Source organism: Lolium perenne, chromosome 7 (genome assembly GCF_019359855.2).
Source record: "Lolium perenne isolate Kyuss_39 chromosome 7, Kyuss_2.0, whole genome shotgun sequence".
Taxonomy (NCBI): domain Eukaryota; kingdom Viridiplantae; phylum Streptophyta; class Magnoliopsida; order Poales; family Poaceae; genus Lolium; species Lolium perenne.
Genome location: NC_067250.2, coordinates 37,139,184 through 37,161,993, shown reverse-complemented (window position 1 = coordinate 37,161,993; position 22,810 = coordinate 37,139,184).

The following is a 22,810-nucleotide window of genomic DNA, read 5'->3' as shown; positions in this document are numbered from 1 at the left end:
AAGATGCCTCCATAGAGTTGATGTAGCCACAAGAAATGATAAACAACGAGGAGCAAAAGGCTACACTCAACGAAGGTCCCCATGCAAAAAAAAACATCCGAATAGGAACTACTCCCCCTTTGGCATCGGAACACCAAAAAGGAGGGTAAGGAAACTATAAGGATGGTAAGAGAGAACATACAACCAAGCTTGCAAAAACCAAAAGGAAAACAAAGCTTGAATGAGACTCTCCCAAAAAAACATGGAGAAAAAGATAGAAAAGAAGAAGGACAAAAAGAAGGTCACAAAGAAACACGAAGAACTCCTCAAGGAGGAGGTTGGTGGTCGAAGCCACCGTGTAAGAGTATAGTAGTGTGAGGTCGCGTAGATGTATCTAGGACTCACGACTACAACTCAACATGAAGCTCATTAGTCACTTGATTGACAAATAGCATATGCTTTGGATTTCTTTATGCATTATGGGGGAAGGGATAGCTCAATAAGTTTAAACCGCACTCCCCCTATGTTCATGCGTTCCTTGTCGCATTTGCTTGATCTCGAACCCAAGGAAGTACTTGAGTTCACCCATCATCGACATCTCAAACCTATTAGTCATCAACTTAGCAAACTCATCATTGAACTTTGTGTTAATCGAGCCAAATATGATGTCATCTACATAGAGTTGGCATACGAAAAGCTTCCCATTGACTTTCTTAGTAAAAAGAGTGGGATCGATTTTCCCCACTTCGAAACCACGGTCTTCAAGAAACTCCTTTAGATGTTCATACCAAGCTCTGGGAGCTTGTTTGAGTCCATATAGGGCCTTTTTGAGCTTGAAGACATGGTCCGGGAAATGGGGGTCCTCGAACCCCGGGGGTTGATTCACATATACCTCCTCATGTAAAGGACCATTAAGGAATACACTCTTAACATCCATTTGTTGTAACTTGAAGCCATGATGAGAGGCAAAGGCCAAAAGGATACGGATGGACTCAAAGCCTTGCAACGGGTGCAAAGGTTTCACCAAAGTCCACGCCTTCGACTTGAGAATAGCCTTGTGCCACCAATCTTGCTTTGTTGCGGATGACGATGCCATGTTCATCTTGTTTGTTCTTGAAGACCCATTTGGTGTCGATAACATTGCGGCAATGATCGGGTCGCTTCATGAGAGTCCACACATCATTCCTCTTGAAGTTGTTGAGTTCCTCTTGCATTGCAATCAACCAATCGGGATCTTCAAGAGCGTCATTAACCTTGAGTGGTTCCACCATAGAGACAAAGGTGTGGTGCTCACAAAAGTTTGTTAGTTGCCTCCAGGTGGTTACTTTGCTCTTTAGATCACCAATGACATTACGCAAAGAATGGGACTTGAGGCACAAGTGTCTAGTAGTAGGATCTTCACGGCGAGTGTCGGCTAAAGGAGTAGATTCTTGTAGGTCCTCTTGGCCTTCATCATGGTTTAGGTCCTCGCCTTGACCTGCATTGTTGTTGAAGGGGGCATCATCATCATCATGAGAGCCGGATGACTCGGGGGTACTAGGAATGGGATTGTCCATAAAGATCATCCCCGAGCCATTCGGAGAAGAACTTGAAGCTTGGCCTTGGTCACTTGATGTTGTTTGTTGTGGTAGATGAGCTTGCGGTAGATGTTGTTCTTGAGCTTGCGTTAGATGTTGTTCTTGAGCTTGTTGAGGTGAGCTTGTACTTGATTGTTGTTGTAGTTGTTGAGGTTGAACTTGAGGTTGTTGTAGAGGTTGGCTTGCACTTGTAAGATCAACGGAAGAAGCTTGGCCTTGTGGTGTAGATGGATCCACTTGGGTGGAACTTGGTCCTTCCCCGGTACTCATAGAAGGTAGCTCTTGAGGTCGGCGAACGCCAACACCCATCCTTCCTATGCCATCCGGGGGAATTGCATCTCGTTTCTCACAAGAAGCACTTCGCTCCTCCAAAGATCTATCATCTTCATCGAATGTCACATCACAAGATTCTACAACTCGCCCATTTGACTTGTTGAAGACTCTATAGGCGTGAGAATCCGTAGCATAGCCAACGAAAATTCCATCTTGAGCTCTTGAATCAAACTTGGATAGACGTGTGTCCTTGACAAGCACATAGCATTTGCATCCGAAGACCTTGAAATATGACACATTGGGCTTGTTGCCGGTGAGAATCTCATATGGTGTCTTCTCTAGACCTTTGCGAAAGTAGAGACGATTAGTAGCATGGCATGCGGTAGAGATAGCTTCCGCCCAAAAATTGTAGTTAGACTTGTACTCCATCATCATGGTTCGAGCGGCTTCGATCAAGGTTCGATTCTTCCTTTCGGCGACCCCATTTTGTTGGGGAGTATATGGCGTGGAGTATTGGTGTCGCCGAGGAAGTCATTAACACGCGTACAGCACTCGACCGTTGGGAACCCCAAGTGGAAGGTGTGATGCGTACAGCAGTAAGTTTCCCTCAGTAAGAAACCAAGGTTTATCGAACCAGTAGGAGTCAAGAAGCACGTTGAAGGTTGATGGTGGCGGAGTGTAGTGCGGCGCAACACCAGGGATTCCGGCGCCAACGTGGAACCTGTTGCGGTCAGAAACCCACCGGCGAGCAGCGACGGGCAACACAGTAGAGCCGGGAGGCTCCCAGGACTGCGGCTGGCCCTGGTCCCTCCGAGCGACGGCCCGCAAAGACTCGGCACGTACGTCCGATGCTGGTGCAAGGGCGTGCCACCTGACCTATACCTGGTCAGGAAGGTGATGGAGATGCCTCGCTTAGTTTCCTGCATGGCATACACGTAAACATTAAATACGAGCCTCGATCGGCTCTCAGGTTGTCCTGTGAATCGGCTCAAAGAGCCGATCCACCCATGATTCGCACGAGGTGTACGAATATATGGTGGTCCTGCTTGATCAAAATAAAGCTAAAACGATCTACTACGATTTAGGGTTTTCACCACATAATCGGAACATCCTACTCGTGATTGAGCCTCGCGGCCACGCACGGTGTTCGTAAACCGACCCTAGGCAAGGCCTAAAAACCAACACGAGGTTGATCCCCGGAACATCCTGTCTAGGGCTAGCAAACTACACCCTACGCGCCACTGGATCCTTCAGCCCGTTTGTAAGGCCTAACAATGCAGATATTAAACTAATCTTTGAAGAACAAGGAGCAACCATAACGGATCGGATCTACTAAATAATGATCAAGCGGGGTGCCGCCCTTACACCTAAGATAGGCGTAAGGGCGGCTAGATGTCTAAGGGTTGCACGACGATAGCATATGATACAATGAACAATGCTAACCCTAACACATCTAAGATAACTACGTTGCTCGCCATCAAAAAGGCTTCAGTACGAGCAACGCATGAACAGCGAATAAACTTGTACTGCCTAGATCGCAAGATGCGATCTAGGCAGCATGATGCTTACCCGGAATAAACCCTCGAGACAAGGGAGTTGGTGATGCGCCTAGATTGGTTTGTGGTGAACGTGATTGTTGTTTATTTCATAAACCCTAGATACATATTTATAGTCCGTAGACTTTCTGACATGGGAATAATCCCCACCGTGCACGAGCCAAACTCTAACTAACCGACACGTATCCTACTATATTACAGATACACGGGCAAACTAGCCCAAACTTTGCATATAAGGCCGATTCACGTATATTCTTCCATGTATATTCTTCAAGCCCATCTTGATCGCGGCCCACCTCTAACTCGGTCAAATTCTGGTGATAACACATGCCCCCCTGGTTTTGGAATTGATAATTCCAAAATCACTCTGCTTTTTCTTCGTCGGGTCATGTCGTGGCAGAGCAGAACCGTCGCAGCATCCTTCATCATGATGCCCTGCCTTCTCAACTTCTCCGCGTGACCTGGCAGTTTTTTTTTTGTTGGGCACCACTTCCTCGGAAGCTATTTGTGGCATTGAATTTCCACTATATCCCCTTTTATTTAACCGCTCCAAACAGTTTGCTTCTTCATCCCCTTCGCATTAGCACTCCCAAAAGCCCTCCTGCGCCACCATGTCTTCTTCCTCCTCTGCCTCATCGGATCTTTCCACCCAATCCTCCTTCTCCCGCGAGCCGACGCCGGAGTGGAACCCGGAGGAGGCCCACGCGGCCAACATCCGCCGCGCCATCGAAGCCGGGGAGGAGTCTAGTCACGACTTCTCCGTGCAGTGCGAGGACGACAAGTCCTCGACCGACGGGGAAAGCGACCTCCGCTTCCTCGCCGACGGGGAAACGGAAGAGGAGAGCGATGACGATCGCTTCTCCTGCGACGACTTCACCTCCCCCGAGGAGGAGGAGGAGGAGAAGGAGGAGGAGGACGACACCTCCTCCGATGAACCGCCGGCCAAGCGCTTCTGTCCCTGGCCGGGGAACCTCAGCGACTTCGACAGCGACGACGACGACGCTGACGAGGAGGATGAGGACAACGAGGGTCCTGTCGGCGGCCGCTACAACAGCGATGACGAGCCCGCCGGGAGTAGCGCCGACAGCGGCGACGACGGCGACGACGAGGGCAGCGACGGCCCGTAGATAGGACCATTAGCATAGGATCAGTAGTAGTAGATGGGGCAATGTATCCCCTAGTACTTCCTTTTGAGAGCAATCAGCTCTTCATGTAAGAAATCCTGTTTATCAATGAAGAATTTCCCCCAATTTGATTTTGCCGATTTCCTTTAAGCTAATTTAGCCGATTCCCCTTCATACTGACTTTGCCGATTGTTCACTTAGCCAATGCTCGATGAGCCGATAGCAACGCATCGGTTCTTCACAATCCATCCTTCAATTCTTCAACTGATGACTTTGAAATCTGGTGGATAATGTGGAGTCTCCAAGAGAGCCTTTAAATTCCTCCCACCAGGTCCAGTGATCCTCTTCTGCAAGAACTCACCATTTTTGAAGAAGGTTGCGACGCAGGATCAGCCGATGACACCCCAATCGGCTTCTAAAACAGAGCATCTACCGGGCCAGCTGCCCCCCGAGCCTCAGTCAAGGCGAGAATAACGGTGACGATGCACAGATTTGAACTCGGGTAATTCCGAGACAGCCACCATGCAGAGTCAGCCAAACTTGCCCCCATCGATCGTCTTTTCTTCCGTTGCAAGCCGATATTGTAGACGAAACACCAACGGCTTAAAGAACAGAAGGATGCCTTGTATGCCAAAACTGACGCTTACGACGATCTTTGCGAATCAGCGCAAATGGTTGGAAGTCCTCGACGAGAAAGTTCAGGCACCAAAATCGGCTCATTACGGCTGAGGAAGCTCTCATTGTTCACTCCCTCGAGGAAGCAGAAGGCCTCACAGCTGAACTGGATTTGGTGAAAATCCGCGTCTTGAACACGCAGCAGGTAGATCCTGTGTAATTGTACTAGAGTCGATGGCTGTGCATCGGCTTTGTTTCTTAGCTCTAAAGTCGATGTCCTTGCATCGGCTGTATACCATGAGAAAAAAAAAATTTACTGGCCGATTTTCTATCGGCCCCCAATATTTCACTGCACATGTATCGCACATGTTCATCTGCACATGTTCATCTGATTAGGTGCCCCCCGAGCCGAATCTGCCAGGTAACTGCGGATATCGGCTCTGTAGTTAGCCAAGGCGTCGGCTCCGTTAGGACTAATGTTGACTCTCATCAGCCGACGTAAAACCGCTGCCCATTAGATCGACGTTGAACACAGGCAGAATGTGTGGTGAGGATAATTTTGGCCGATTGCTGGAATCGGCCTCCACGTTGATCGAATCGCTCAATGAAGGTTTTGCAATGTTCCTCCATAGATCTTTGGGGCCGATCCCAAAGATCGGCCTCGCCACGTTTGCCCATCGGTTCGTTCTTGCTACACGGTCAGGCCGGTGGATAAGACCAGCCTAACCCCATCCTTTGTCACGTCGATGCGCTCGCAGTCGTCCAAATTGATGCCTGAGAGTGGCTCTTGGCTGCTTTGTTTCCCAAGCGTTCATGCCGGCCGTTGAAATCTCGGTGAGTCATCTCGCATGGACGACCTCTACCTCATCTCCATCCCACCGTATTACGCATTGGTGCATCGTGGATGGAATGCAACAGATTGGCGTGGATCCAATCTCTTCCTAGCGAGACAAGCATAGGTGCTCTTCTTGTCGACGATAAAGAACGTCGTAGGGATGGTTTTCCTTCCTACGGTCAGATCCACGTTCAGAACACCTTGTGCGTCAGACGCTTGGCCGTTGAAATCGCTCAGTGTCACGTTGGTCTTGATCAGATCCGAGCTAGAGCGTCCCAACCGGCGTAGCATGGAGTATGGCATAATGTTGACTGCCGCTCCGGTGTCCACCAACATCTTGTTGACAGGCTGCCCATTGATATAACCTCGCAAGTACAGGGCCTTCAGATGTCTGTAGCTTCTTTCTCGTGGCTTCTCAAAGATAACAGGCCGTGGGCCGCAGTCAAGTTGTGCCACAGGTGCCTCGTCTAATCCTGGAGCACTAAACTCCGTCGGAAGGATGAACACCATGTTTGTGCCAGCCGATGTTTCATCATCGGCTTTCCTTTGCTTGGGGCGCCACTCCATTTTTTGTGGTCGACCCTCTTCATCCAGGGTTCGCTGAATTTTCGCGGCCAGATCAGGCCACGCCGTCCGTAGCGTGTGCAGGGATAACCTTTCGGCTTCCTCCAAGCCACGCGATCGGCTGAACCCTACGCTTTTGGGAACGGCTGAGTCCATCAGGGGCACCACCTTGGCCGGTGGTACTGTCTTCTTCTTCTTCATCATCGTCTTCCAAATCCTCGAGATCTTCCACCCGAGGGGACTCGGCGTGCTTGTTCCGAGGTGGGAGAGGCCCTAGACGTTTGAACACGGACACGTTAGTCGCATCCTTCCTCTTCTCGTCTACATTACGGCGGCTTGCCGATTGTAGGCAATCGGCTCATTCCTGAATCCCAGCGATGTCGAAGAAGGGACAGTCCCAGTGCCTATCCTCGTCGTCTTGCTCCCTTAACCTTTCCTTGGCGTGGCGCTCATATCTCTCCTCGTCGCGATCATGCCGACGACGTCTCCTGGCGTCCCTAGCCAGACGATCCCTTTCATCATCGTCGTTGGGTCGTCGGCGTTGGTCATATTGACTCACATACTTGTTGAGGAGGTGATCAGAGAGAGGTCGCTGATATCTCACGTTCCTCACTTCTCCCTCTGTGATGTAGCGCTTGTCATCGTGACGGAGCCGATCGCGTGGAACGGCTTCCTCTGTGTCCTTGCTACGAGAGCAGCTGCCCTCGTCTCCGTCCTTATCAGAGTGGTGTCCAAGTCCTACCATGTTGGTGTTGAACGAGAAACTTGGCTGGCACCTTCCAGGGTAAGTGCACTCCACCATGTTAACGGCGGGGAAGGGGTGAGTGTCGACTTTCATGGCGTACTGGTTGAAAATTAGACGTCCTTGTTCTATCGCCATTTGGATCTGCTGACGCCACACCCTGCTCGTTGGTGGTATGGGAGAACGAGTTATGCCATTTGCAGTATGGCTTTCCGTTCGGCTCTGTACCGTGGGGATTTTGAGGCCTTCGGGTATCTTCACCGCTTCTCCTTGAGTAAGAGGTCGAAGATTTGCTCGATTTTAGTCACGTCAAAATCAAACCCTGCGGGGCGGACCTGGTGGCTTAACCCATTTGCGGGACACGGGGTTGCCCCCGAGTCCATTCAGCCACTTGCTACCTCTTGATCTCCCTTGAGCCTTCGTCTTCATCTGCCTCAACCAGGACTACCGCACGCTTGAATTTGTCCTGGTACAAGTCTCTGGCGCTGTTCATATAACGACAGTTTACGAACCATGTGCGCCGATGAAGGGTAGTCTGCAGGAGGCCATATCCTTGATTGGTGATGCAAGGCCCACCACTCGCCAACTCGATCGCTTCTTTTTCGCCACACGAGCCGAATAACATCGGTTCCTAACAAGTCTGAAGCGCGGACGTATTACGCCACGGTTCTCCACGCTTCGACGTACTTGTGCTAGATCGGCAATGCGGCCTCGGAAGCCTCGAGTGATACCGCATGTGGAATCGCTCTTCCAAGCGCTTCCACGTCCGGATTGAGTGCGGTGGCGGCGATGTGTACCACCCGAAAGCCGATCTGTGAGGGATCGTGCGAAGAACCTCACACGCAGCTTCATCTGCTGCTGAGATCGTGCCAGTGTGCCAAATATCGGCTCACGTGCTCGCTGGCGCTGGAACCATATGATCCATTAAACTTGGAGAAATCAGGGAGCCGATATTTGGGTGGTAGCGGGATCAACTCGTACTCGTTGTGGTACGGCTTGGAATAGCCGATTGTCCTCCTCTTCGGCACCATGCCGAACCGGTCTCTCGGGATGGTGCGATTTGATCCGCGGTGCTTGGCTGCAGAGTCGAACTACGAAGATTCGCCGGAGTGGCATACTTAGCCAGCCATGCTTGCTTTTCCAGCTCCGAGCCAAGCTGCGGGAGCTGAGCTCTGGAGGTTTGTCGAGTGGCATACTTAGCTAGCCACGTACGCTTCTCAAGATCTGTTCCCGAAGTTCCTCCTGTTGTTCCGAGAGGTCCCCGCTGTTGCGATGCTGGTTTGTGAGTGCCCGATTCTGCGATGCGGCACATATGTGCACGTGTACCCGTGAGGGATCTCCTTCGGCGCCTCATGCAAGAACTGGTAGTCACTAGGGTCACCACCGATCTTGTAGACGACGTATGCCGGTGAACTCGGCACTTCCAGTGCTTGCCAACGCGAATGGCGGCGGTGGACGGGCTGGAGTGGCATCTCTCCTTGGTAAGTCCCGAGAGCTGGTCTGACGGAGAGTACCGATGCCTCATGATTTCTTGGATCACCCGAAGAGCGACACGGTCCAAAGTGTTCACCGAGGCTCTCGAGAATGGCGGTGCGGCGAGTGAGCTACCATGTAGTTAATCTCTGACGCGGGGACCTGGTGCGTTCTTCGACGGGGCGGACGGGTCCACTCCATCGAGCGCGCCTTCAGTGAGAACCCTTTCCACCCGATGCCATGTCGGCGGGTTACGTGAAAAGAGCCGATGAGGTCGGCTTCGAGGATCGCTTTGACCTCGTCATACTTCTTCTTGAGCTCCTCGGTCGGATCCTCGTACGTGACTGGTGCCGTCCGCCATCTCGGATGTAGATGGCGATGCGGTTGATGTCGAAGACGGTCCCACCGGGCGTGCGAGAATGTGTTGCGGTCGAAACCCACCGGCGAGCAGCGACGGGCAACACAGAGAGCCGGGAGGCTCCCGGGGATCGCGGGCTGGCCCTGGTCCCTCCGAGCGACGGCCCGCAAAGACTCGGCACGTACGTCCGATGCTTTGGTGCAAGGCGTGCCACGACCTATACCGGTCGGGAAGGTGATGGAGATGCCTCGCTTAGTTTCCTGCATGGCATACACGTAAACATTAAATACGAGCCTCGATCGGCTCTCAGGTTGTCCTGTGAATCGGCTCAAAGAGCCGATCCACCCATGATTCGCACGAGGTGTACGAATATATGGTGGTCCTGCTTGATCAAAATAAAGCTAAAACGATCTACTACGATTTAGGGTTTTCACCACATAATCGGAACATCCTACTCGTGATTGAGCCTCGCGGCCACGCACGGTGTTCGTAAACCGACCCTAGGCAAGGCCTAAAAACCAACACGAGGTTGATCCCCGGAACATCCTGTCTAGGGCTAGCAAACTACACCCCACGCGCCACTGGATCCTTCAACCCGTTTGTAAGGCCTAACTATGCAGATATTAAACTAATCCTTGAAGAACAAGGAGCAACCATAACGGATCGGATCTACTAAATAATGATCAAGCGGGGTGCCGCCCTTACACCTAAGATAGGCGTAAGGGCGGCTAGATGTCTAAGGGTTGCACGACGATAGCATATGATACGATGAACAATGCTAACCCTAACACATCTAAGATAACTACGTTGCTCGCCATCAAAAAGGCTTCAGTACGAGCAACGCATGAACAGCGAATAAACTTGTACGCCTAGATCGCAAGATGCGATCTAGGCGACATGATGCTTACCCGGAAGAAACCCTCGAGACAAGGGAGTTGGCGATGCGCCTAGATTGGTTTGTGGTGAACGTGATTGTTGTTTATTTCATAAACCCTAGATACATATTTATAGTCCGTAGACTTTCTAACGTGGGAATAATCCAAACCGTGCACGAGCCAAACTCTAACTAACCGACACGTATCCTACTATATTACAGATACACGGGCAAACTAGCCCAAACTTTGCATATAAGGCCGATTCACGTATATTCTTCCATGTATATTCTTCAAGCCCATCTTGATCGCGGCCCACCTCTAACTCGGTCAAATTAAGTGATAACACATGCCCCCCTGGTTTTGGAATTGATAATTCCAAAATCACTCTGCTTTTTCTTCGTCGGGTCATGTCGTGGCAGAGCAGAACCGTCGCAGCATCCTTCATCATGATGCCCTGCCTTCTCAACTTCTCCGCGTGACCTGGCAGTTTTTTTTTTGTTGGGCACCACTTCCTCGGAAACTGCTGTGGCATTGAATTTCCACTATATCCCCTTTTATTTAACCGCTCCAAACAGTTTGCTTCTTCGTCCCCTTCGCATTAGCACTCCCAAAAGCCCTCCTGCGCCACCATGTCTTCTTCCTCCTCTGCCTCATCGGATCTTTCCACCCAATCCTCCTCCTCCCGCGAGCCGACGCCGGAGTGGAACCCGGAGGAGGCCCACGCGGCCAACATCCGCCGCGCCATCGAAGCCGGGGAGGAGTCTAGTCACGACTTCTCCGTCTGGTCTGAGGACGACAAGTCCTCGACCGACGGGGAAAGCGACCTCCGCTTCCTCGCCGACGGGGAAACGGAAGAGGAGAGCGATGACGATCGCTTCTCCTGCGACGACTTCACCTCCCCCGAGGAGGAGGAGGAGAAGGAGGAGGAGGACGACACCTCCTCCGACGAACCGCCGGCCAAGCGCTTGTCACCTGGCCGGGAACCTCAGCGACCGACGGCGGCAGCGGCCGACGGCGACGAGGATGATGAGGACAACGAGGGTCTGTCGGCGGCCGCTACAGCGGCGATGACGAGCCCGCCGGGAGTAGCGCCGACAGCGGCGACGGCGGCAACGAGGGCAGCGACGGCCCGTAGATAGGACCATTAGCATAGGATCAGTAGTAGTAGATGGGGCAATGTATCCCCTAGTACTTCCTTTTGAGAGCAATCAGCTCTTCATGTAAGAAATCCTGTTTATCAATGAAGAATTTCCCCCAATTTGATTTTGCCGATTTCCTTTAAGCTAATTTAGCCGATTCCCCTTCATACTGACTTTGCCGATTGTTCACTTAGCCAATGCTCGATGAGCCGATAGCAACGCATCGGTTCTTCACAATCCATCCTTCAATTCTTCAACTGATGACTTTGAAATCTGGTGGATAATGTGGAGTCTCCAAGAGAGCCTTTAAATTCCTCCCACCAGGTCCAGTGATCCTCTTCTGCAAGAACTCACCATTTTTGAAGAAGGTTGCGACGCAGGATCAGCCGATGACACCCCAATCGGCTTCTAAAACAGAGCATCTACTGGGCCAGCTGCCCCCCGAGCCTCAGTCAAGGCGAGAATAACGGTGACGATGCACAGATTTGAACTCGGGTAATTCCGAGACAGCCACCATGCAGAGTCAGCCAAACTTGCCCCCATCGATCGTCTTTTCTTCCGTTGCAAGCCGATATTGTAGACGAAACACCAACGGCTTAAAGAACAGAAGGCTGCCTTGTATGCCAAAACTGACGCTTCTGACTGCTGAACTGGCGCAAAGGGTTGGAAGTCCTCGACGAGAAAGTTCAGGCACCAAAATTGGCTCATTACGGCTGAGGAAGCTCTCATTGTTCACTCCCTCGAGGAAGCAGAAGGCCTCACAGCTGAACTGGATTTGGTGAAAATCCGCGTCTTGAACACGCAGCTGTAGATCTGTGTAATTGTACTAGAGTCGATGGCTGTGCATCGGCTTTGTTTCTTAGCTCTAAAGTCGATGTCCTTGCATCGGCTGTATACCATGAGAATTTTTTTTTTTACTGGCCGATTTTCTATCGGCCCCCAATATTTCACTGCACATGTATCGCACATGTTCATCTGCACATGTTCATCTGATTAGGTGCCCCCCGAGCCGAATCTGCCAGGTAACTGCGGATATCGGCTCTGTAGTTAGCCAAGGCGTCGGCTCCGTTAGGACTAATGTTGACTCTCATCAGCCGACGTAAAACCGCTGCCTATTAGATCGACGTTGAACACAGGCAGAATGTGTGGTGAGGATAATTTTGGCCGATTGCTGGAATCGGCCTCCACGTTGATCGAATCGCTCAATGAAGGTTTTGCAATGTTCCTCCATAGATCTTTGGGGCCGATCCCAAAGATCGGCCTCGCCACGTTTGCCCATCGGTTCGTTCTTGCTACACGGTCAGGCCGGTGGATAAGACCAGCCTAACCCCATCCTTTGTCACGTCGATGCGCTCGCAGTCGTCCAAATTGATGCCTGAGAGTGGCTCTTGGCCTCTTTGTTTCCCAAGCGTTCATGCCGGCCGTTGAAATCTCGGTGAGTCATCTGCATGGACGACCTCTACCTCATCTCCATCCCACCGTATTACGCATTGGTGCATCGTGGATGGAATGCAACGATTGGCGTGGATCCAATCTCTTCCTAGCAGGACAGCATAGGTGCTCTTCTTGTCGACGATAAAGAACGTCGTAGGGATGGTTTTCCTTCCTACGGTCGGATCCACGTTCGAGAACACCTTGTGCGTCGGACGCTTGGCCGTTGAAATCGCTCGGTGTCACGTTGGTCTTGATCGATCCGAGCTAGAGCGTCCCAACCGGCGTAGCATGGAGTATGGCATAATGTTGTTGCCGCTCCGGTGTCCACCAAAGCATCTTGTTGACGGGCTGCCCATTGATATAACCTCGCAAGTACGGGGCCTTCGGATGTACGTAGCTTCTTTCTCGTGGCTTCTCAAAGATAACTGGCCGTGGGCCGCAGTCAAGTTGTGCCACGGGTGCCTCGTCTAATCCTGGAGCACTAAACTCCGTCGGAAGGATGAACACCATGTTTGTGCCAGCCGATGTTTCATCATCGGCTTTCCTTTGCTTGGGGCGCCACTCCATTTTTTGTGGTCGATCCTCTTCATCCAGGGTTCGCTGAATTTTCGCGGCCAGATCAGGTCGCGCCTTCCTTAGCGTGTGCAGGTATAACCTTTCGGCTTCCTCCAAGCCACGCAGTCGCTGAACCCTACGCTTTTGGGAACGGCTGAGTCCATCAGGGCACCACCTTGGCCGGTGGTACCTGTCTTCTTCTTCTTCATCATCGTCTTCCAAATCCTCGTGATCTTCCACCCGAGGGGACTCAGCGTGCTTGTTCCGAGGTGGGAGAGGCCCTAGACGTTTGAACACGGACACGTTAGCTGCATCCTTCCTCTTCTGTCTACATTAGGCGATTGCCGATTGTAGGCAATCGGCTCATTCACGAATCCCGGCGATGTCGAAGAAGGGACAGTCCCAGTGCCTATCCTCGTCGTCTTGCTCCCTTAACCTTTCCTTGGCGTGGCGCTCATATCTCTCCTCGTCGCGATCATGCCGACGACGTCTCCTGGCATCCCTAGCCAGACGATCCCTTTCATCATCGTCGTTGGGTCGTCGGTGTTGGTCATATTGACTCACATACTTGTTGAGGAGGTGATCAGAGAGAGGTCGCTGATATTTCACGTTCCTCACTTCTCCCTCTGTGATGTAGCGCTTGCCATCGTGACGGAGCCGATCGCGTGGAACGGCTTCCTCTGTGTCCTTGCTACGAGAGCAGCTGCCCTCGTCTCCGTCCTTACCAGAGTGGTGTCCAAGTCCTACCATGTTGATGTTGAACGAGAAACTTGGCTGGCACCTTCCAGGGTAAGTGCACTCCACCATGTTAACGGCGGGGAAGGGGTGAGTGTCGACTTTCATGGCATACTGGTTGAAAATTAGACGTCCTTGTTCTATCGCCATTTGGATCTGCTGACGCCACACCCTGCAGTCGTTGGTGGTATGGGAGAACGAGTTATGCCATTTGCAGTATGGCTTTCCGTTGAGCTCCTGTACCGTGGGGATTTTGAGGCCTTCAGGTATCTTCGTTTGCTTCTCCTTGAGTAAGAGGTCGAAGATTTGCTCAGTTTTAGTCACGTCAAAATCAAACCCTCTGGGCGGACCTGGTGGCTTAACCCATTTGCAGGGCACGGGGGTTGCCCCCCGAGTCCATTCAGCCACTGCTACCTCTTGATCTCCCGCAGAGCCTTCGTCTTCATCTGCCTCAACCAGGACTACCGCACGCTTGAATTTGTCCTAGTACAAGTCTGGGTGGCGCTGTTCATATAACGACAGTTTCTGAACCATGTGCGCCAGTGAAGGGTAGTCTGCTTGGGAGGCCATATCCTTGATTGGTGATGCAAGGCCCACCACTGCCAACTCGACTGCTTCTTTTTCAGTCACACGAGCCGAATAACATCGGTTCCTAACAAGTCTGAAGCGCTGGACGTATTCTCGCCACGCTTCTCCACGCTTCGACGTACTTGTGCTAGATCGGCAATGCCGGCCTCGGAAGCCTCGAGTGATACTGCATGTGGGCTGCTCTTCCAAGCGCTTCCACGTCCGGATTGAGTCTGGTGGCAGCGATGTGTACCACCCGAAAGCCGATCTGTGAGGGACCGTGCGAAGAACCTCACACACGGTTCATCTCGTTCTTGAGATCGTGCCCAGTGTGCCAAATATCGGCTCACGTGCTCGATGGAGCTGGAACCATCCGATCCATTAAACTTGGAGAAATCGGGGAGCCGATATTTGGGTGGTAGCGGGATCAACTCGTACTCGTTGGGGTACGGCTTGGAATAGCCGATTGTCCTCCTCTTCGGCACCATGCCGAATCGGTCTCTCGGGATGGTGCGATTTGATCCGCGGTCTTGGCTGCAGGAGTCGAACTACGAAGATTCGCCGGAGTGGCATACTTAGCCAGCCATGCTTGCTTTTCCAGCTCTGAGCCAACTGCAGGAGCTGAGCTGCGGAGGTTTGTCGGAGTGGCATACTTAGCTAGCCACGTCTGCTTCTCAAGATCTGTTCCCGAAGTTCCTCCTGTTGTTCCGAGAGGTCCCTGCTGTTGCGATGCGGTTTGTGAGTGCCCGATTCTGCGATGCGGCACGTTTGTGCACGTGTACCCGTGAGGGATCTCCTTCGGCGCCTCATGCAAGAAGCGGTAGTCACTAGGGTCACCACCGATCTTGTAGACGACGTATGCCGGTGAACTCGGCACTTCGGTGCTGCCAACGCGAATGGCGGCGGTGGACGGGGCTGAGTGGCATCTCTCCTTGGTAAGTCCCGAGAGCTGGTCCTGACGGAGAGTATGCGATGCCTCATGATTTCCTGGATCACCCGAAGAGCGACACGCTCCAAAGTGTTCACCGTGCTCTCGGAATGGCGGTGCGGCGAGTGAGCTACCATGTAGTTAATCTCCTGACGCGGGGACACAGTGCGTTCTTCGACGGGCGGACGGGTCCACTCCATCGAGCGCGCCTTCGGGTGAGAACCCTTTCCACCTGATGCCATGTGAGCGGGTTCTGTGAAAAGAGCCGATGAGGTCGGCTTCGAGGATCGCTTTGACCTCGTCATACTTCTTCTTGAGCTCCTCGGTCAGATCCTCGTACGTGACTGGGGTGCCGTCCGCCAACTCAGATGTAGATGGCGATGCGGTTGATGTCGAAGACGGTCCCACCGGCGTGCGAGAATGTGTTGCGGTCGAGAAACCCACCGGCGAGCGACGGGCAACACAACGATGAGCCGGGAGGCTCCCGGATTGGCTGGCCCTGGTCCCTCCGAGCGACGGCCCGCAAAGACTCGGCACGTTCGTCCGATCTTTGGTGCAAGGGCGTGCCACCGACCTATACACAGTCGGGAAGGTGATGGAGATGCCTCGCTTAGTTTCCTGCATGGCATACACGTAAACATTAAATACGAGCCTCGATCGGCTCTCAGGTTGTCCTGTGAATCGGCTCAAAGAGCCGATCCACCCATGATTCGCACGAGGTGTACGAATATATGGTGGTCTGCTTGATCAAAATAAAGCTAAAACGATCTACTACGATTTAGGGTTTTCACCACATAATCGGAACATCCTACTCGTGATTGAGCCTCGCGGCCACGCACGGTGTTCGTAAACCGACCCTAGGCAAGGCCTAAAAACCAACACGAGGTTGATCCCCGGAACATCCTGTCTAGGGCTAGCAAACTATACCCTACGCGCCACTGGATCCTTCAACCCGTTTGTAAGGCCTAACTATGCAGATATTAAACTAATCCTTGAAGAACAAGGAGCAACCATAACGGATCGGATCTACTAAATAATGATCAAGCGGGGTGCCGCCCTTACACCTAAGATAGGCGTAAGGGCGGCTAGATGTCTAAGGGTTGCACGACGATAGCATATGATACGATGAACAATGCTAACCCTAACACATCTAAGATAACTACGTTGCTCGCCATCAAAAAGGCTTCAGTATGAGCAACGCATGAACAGCGAATAAACTTGTACTGCCTAGATCGCAAGATCTTGCGCAGCATGATGCTTACCCGGAAGAAACCCTCGAGACAAGGGAGTTGGCGATGCGCCTAGATTGGTTTGTGGTGAACGTGATTGTTGTTTATTTCATAAACCCTAGATACATATTTATAGTCCGTAGACTTTCTAACGTGGGAATAATCCCAACCGTGCACGAGCCAAACTCTAACTAACCGACACGTATCCTACTATATTACAGATACACGGGCAAACTAGCCCAAACTTTGCATATAAGGCCGATTCACGTATATTCTTCCATGTATATTCTTCAAGCCCATCTTGATCGCGGCCCACCTCTAACTCGGTCAAATTCTGGTGATAACGCACAACACAACCAAAATACTTTGCCCCAACGTGACAGTGAGGTTGTCAATCTCACCGGCTTGCTGTAACAAAGGATTAGATGTATAGTGTGGATGATGATGTTTGCAGAGAACAGTAGAACAAGTATTGCAGTAGATTGTATTCGATGTAAAGAATGGACCGGGGTCCACAGTTCACTAGTGGTGTCTCTCCGATAAAAAATAGCATGTTGGGTGAACAAATTACAGTTAGGCAATTGACAAATAAAGATGGCATGACAATGCACATACATATTATGATGAGTAGTGTGAGATTTAATTGGGCATTACGACAAAGTACATAGACCGCTATCTAGCATGCATTTATGCCTAAAAAGTCCACCTTCAGGTTAGCATCCGCACCCCTTCCAGTATTAAGTTGCAAACAACAGACAATTGCATTAAGTATGGTGCGTAATGTAATCAACACAAATATCCTTAGACATAGCATTGATGTTTTATCCCTAGTGGCAACAGCACATCCACAACCTTAGAACTTTACATCCTTTGTCCCAGATTTAATGGAGGCATGAACCCACTATCGAGCATAAATACTCCCTCTTGGAGTTACAAGTAACGACTTGGCTAGAGCCTCTACTAGCAATGGAGAGCATGCAAGATCATAAACAACACATAGATGATAGATTGATAATCAACATAACATAGTATTCCATATTCATCGGATCCCAACAAACGCAACATGTAGCATTACAAATAGATGATCTTGATCATGTTAGGAAGCTCACAAGATCTGACAATGATAGCACAATAAGGAGAAGACGACCATCTAGCTACTGCTATGGACCCATAGTCCAGGGGTGAACTACTCACACATCACTCCGGAAGCGATCATGGCGATGAAGAGTCCTCCGGGAGATGATTCCCCTCTCCGGCAGGGTGCCGGAGGCGATCTCCTGAATCCCCCGAGATGGGATTGGCGGCGGCGTCTCTGGAAGGTTTTCCGTATCGTGGCTCTCGGTACTGGGGTATTCGCGACGAAGGCTATATGTAGGCGGAAGGGTAGGTCAGGGGCGACGCGAGGGCCCCACATGCCAGGGCCGCGCCGCCCTGTTGTGTCGGCGCCTCGTCGCCCCACTTCGTTTCCCTTTCGGACTTCTGGAAGCTTCGTGGAAAAATAAGACCCTGGGCGTTGATTTCGTCAAATTCCGAGAATATTTCCTTTGTAGGATTTCTAAAACCAAAAACAACAGAAAACAGCAACTGGCTCTTCGGCATCTTGTTAATAGGTTAGTGCCGGAAAATGCATAAATATGACATAAAGTATGTATAAAACATGTGAGTATCATCAATAAAATAGCATGGAACATAAGAAATTATAGATACGTTTGAGACGTATCAAGCATCCCCAAGCTTAGTTCCTACTCGTCCTCGAGTAGGTAAACGATAACAAAGATAATTTATTAAGTGACATGCTATCATAATCTTGATCAATACTATTGTAAGCATATGTAATGAATGCACCGATTCGAAGCAATGGTAAAGACAATGGTTAAACAATTGAATCATATAGCAAAGACTTTTCATGAATAGTACTTTCAAGACAAGCATCAATAAGTCTTGCATAAGAGTTAACTCATAAAGCAATAGATTCAAAGTAAATGCATTGAAGCAACACAAAGGAAGATTAAGTTTCAGCGGTTGCTTTCAACTTTCAACATGCATATCTCATGGATAATTGTCAATGCAAAGTAATATGATGAATGCAAATATGCAAGCATGTAAGAATCAGTGCACAGTTAACACAAGTGTTTGCTTCTAAGATAGAAAGAAGTAGGTAAACTGACTCAACATAAAAGTAGAAGAAAGGCCCTTCGTAGAGGGAAGCATGGATTGCTATATTTGTGCTAGAGCTTTTATTTTGAAAACATAGAAAGAGCATAAAAGTAAAGTTTTAAGAGGTGTTTATTGTTGTCAACGAATGGTAGTGGGCACTCTAACCCCCTTGCCAGACAGACTTTCAAAGAGCGGCTCCCATGAAATTTTTTTATTTTTGGGTGACACTCCTTCCAACCTTTGCTTTCACAAACCATGGCTAACCGAATCCTCGGGTGCCTGCTAACAATCTCATATCATGAAGTAGTGTCTTTTTATTTTAGTTTTATTTAGATGACACTCCTCCCCACCTTTGCTTTCTCAAGCCATGGCTAACCGAATTCTCGGGTGCCGTCCAACAATCACATACCATGGAGGAGTGTCATTTTTTTGTAAAATTATGAAGGTTAATTAATTGGGGCTGGGAACCCCATTGCCAGCTGTTTTTGCAAAATTATTGGATAAGCGGATGAAGCCACTAGTCCATTGGTGAAAGTTACCCAACAAGATTGAAAGATAAACACCACATACTTCCTCATGAGCTATAAAATATTGACACAAATAAGAGGTAATAACTTTTGAATTGTTTAAAGGTAGCACTCAAGCAATTTACTTTGGAATGGCAGAAAATACCATGTAGTAGGTAGGTATGGTGGACACAAATGGCATAGTTTTTGGCTCAAGGATTTTGGATGCACGAGAAGTAATCCCCCTCAATACAAGGCTTAGGCTAGCAAGGTTGTTTGAAGCAAACACAAGTATGAACAGGTACAGCAAAACTTACATAAGAACATATTGCAAGCATTATAAGACTCTACACTGTCTTCCTTGTTGTTCAAACCCTTACCAGAAAATATCTAGACTTTAGAGAGACCAATCATGCAAACCAAATGTCAACAAGCTCTACAGTATTTCTTCACTAAAAGGTGCAAAGTATATGATGCAAGAGCTTAAACATGAGCACAACAATTGCCAAGTATCAAATTATTCAAGATATTATACCGATTACCACATGTAGCATTTTCTGTTTCCAACCATATAACAATTAACGAAGCAGTTTCAACCTTCACCGTGAACATTAAGAATAAAGCTAAGAACATATGTGTTCATATGCAACAGCGGAGCGTGTCTCTCTCCCACACAATGAATGCTAGGATCCAATTTATTCAAATAAAACAAAAACAAGAACAAACAGACGCTCCAAGTAAAGCACATAAGATGTGACGGAATAAAAATATAGTTTCACTAGAGGAACCTGATAATTTGTCGATGAAGAAGGGGATGCCTTGGGCATCCCCAAGCTTAGATGCTTGAGTCTTCTTGAAATATGCAGGGATGAACCACGGGGGCATCCCCAAGCTTAGAGCTTTCACTCTCCTTGATCATATTGTATCATCCTCCTCTCTTGATCCTTGAAAACTTCCTCCACACCAAACTCGAAACAACTCATTAGAGGGTTAGTGCATAATCAAAAATTCACATGTTCAGAGGTGACATAATCATTCTTAACACTTCTGGACATTGCACAAAGCTACTGAAAGTTAATGGAATAAACAAATCCATCAAACATAGCAAAACAGGCAATGCGAAATAAAAGGCAGAATCTGTCAAAATAGAACAGTCCGTAAATACGATTTTTTCTGGGGCACTAGACTTTCTCAAATGAAAATGCTCAAATTGAATGAAAGTTTCGTACATATCTGAGGATTACTCACGTAAATTGGCAGATTTTTCTGAGTTACCTACAGAGAATACTACTCAAATTCGTGACAGCAAGAAATCTGTTTCTGCGCAGTAATCCAAATCTAGTATGAACCTTACTATCAAAGACTTTACTTGGCACAACAATGCAATAAAATAAAGATAAGGAGAGGTTGCTACAGTAGTAACAACTTCCAAGACTCAAATATAAAATAAAAGTGCAGAAGTAAAATCATGGGTTGTCTCCCATAAGCGCTTTTCTTTAACGCCTTTCAGCTAGGCGCAGAAAGTGTGTATCAAGTATTATCAAGAGATGAAGCATCAACATCATAATTTTCACAACTTGTCAAAATAGGTATCTTAGATGCTCCATTATCTATAGTGGTATTAAGGGCTTTGTCAATTTTAGGCCTATAATAGTTTTTTGGTTTAGGCACCTTAGAGACATACATGAACTTTTGCTCCTTACCCACATAAGCTTTCTCCTTAAACTTAATAGAAGAAAAAGTTGAACCCAATGTTCCCATAGCTTTTTCAAGTTCACTAATCCTGTGGGTTTGATTATCATGAATAGCACAAGCTTCTAAGATGGCAATTCTCTCATTAATTCCACCTAAAGATTTATCAAGTTTATCAGTGCTATTAAGTAATACTCCCAATTTAGTCTCAATACTTGGAAGATTTTGCTCTATGGTCTCCAACTTTTTCATGAAATCTTCAAGAGAGATTTCAATTTTAACTTCATTAACAGGTGGTATTCCAAATAGACTCTCAATAATGCAACTAGCTTCTAAAGCAGGAGTGCCTAGGAAATTACCTCCCGCTAGACAATCAAGAACATACCTATTCCAGCTAGAGATACCAACATAAAAATTCCTGAGTAGGATAATAGTGGAGTGTTTCTTAGTGCACCTATTATGAGCATCACTAATTCTATACCAAGCATCTTTTAAACATTCTCCCCCTTGTTGCTTAAACGAACGAACTTCAACTTCAGGATTACTCATTTTAGCAGTAGTAAATAAAGCAAACTAGATAAAGTAAATGCGAGTAACTAATTTTTTTTGTGTTTTTAATATGGAGAACGCAAACAAGATAGTAAATAAAGTAAAACAAGTAACTAATTTTTTGTGTTTTGATATAATGCAGCAAACAAAGTAGTAAATAAAAATAAAGAAAGACAAAAACAAAGTAAAGAGATTGGAAGTAGAGACTCCCCTTGCAGCGTGTCTTGATCTCCCCGGCAACGGCGCCAGAAATTTAGCTTAACACGCGTACAGCACGCGACCGTTGGGAACCCCAAGTGGAAGGTGTGATGCGTACAGCAGTAAGTTTCCCTCAGTAAGAAACCAAGGTTTATCGAACCAGTAGGAGTCAAGAAGCACGTTGAAGATTGATGGTGGCGGAGTGTACAGCGGCGCAACACCAGGGATTCCGGCACCAACGTGGAACTTGCACAACACAACCAAAATATTTTGCCCCAACGTGACAGTGAGGTTGTCAATCTCACCGGCTTGCTGTAACAAAGGATTAGATATATAGTGTGAATGATGATGTTTGCAGAGAACAGTAGAACAAGTATTGCAGTAGATTGTATTCGATGTAAAGAATGGACCGGGGTCCACAGTTCACTAGTGGTGTCTCTGCGATAAGAAATAGCATGTTGGGTGAACAAATTACAGTTGGGAAATTGACAAATAAAGATGGCATGACAATGCACATACATATTATGATGAGTAGTGTGAGATTTAATTGGGCATTACGACAAAGTACATAGACCGCTATCCAGCATGCATCTATGCCTAAAAAGTCCACCTTCAGGTTAGCATCCGCACCCCTTCAAGTATTAAGTTGCAAACAACAGACAATTGCATTAAGTATGGTGCGTAATGTAATCAACACAAATATCCTTAGACATAGCATTGATGTTTTATCCCTAGTGGCAACAGCACATCCACAACCTTAGAACTTTCTCACAGCATCCCAGATTTAATGGAGGCATGAACCCACTATCGAGCATAAATACTCCCTCTTGGAGTTACAAGTAACGACTTGGCCAGAGCCTCTACTAGCAACGGAGAGCATACAAGATCATAAACAACACATAGATGATAGATTGATAATCTATAGGGATTCGTTGCATAGAAAACAAAAAATTTCCTACCGCGAGAATGCAATCCAAGCCAAGATGCAATCTAGAAGATGGTAGCAACGAGGGGATGATCGAGACTCACCCTTGAAGATTTCCAAAGCCTACAAGAGTAGGCTCTTGTTGCTGCGGTAGATGATCACTTGCCGCTTGCAAAAGCGCGTAGAAGATCTTGATCACGGTGCCACGATCGGGCAGCACCTCCG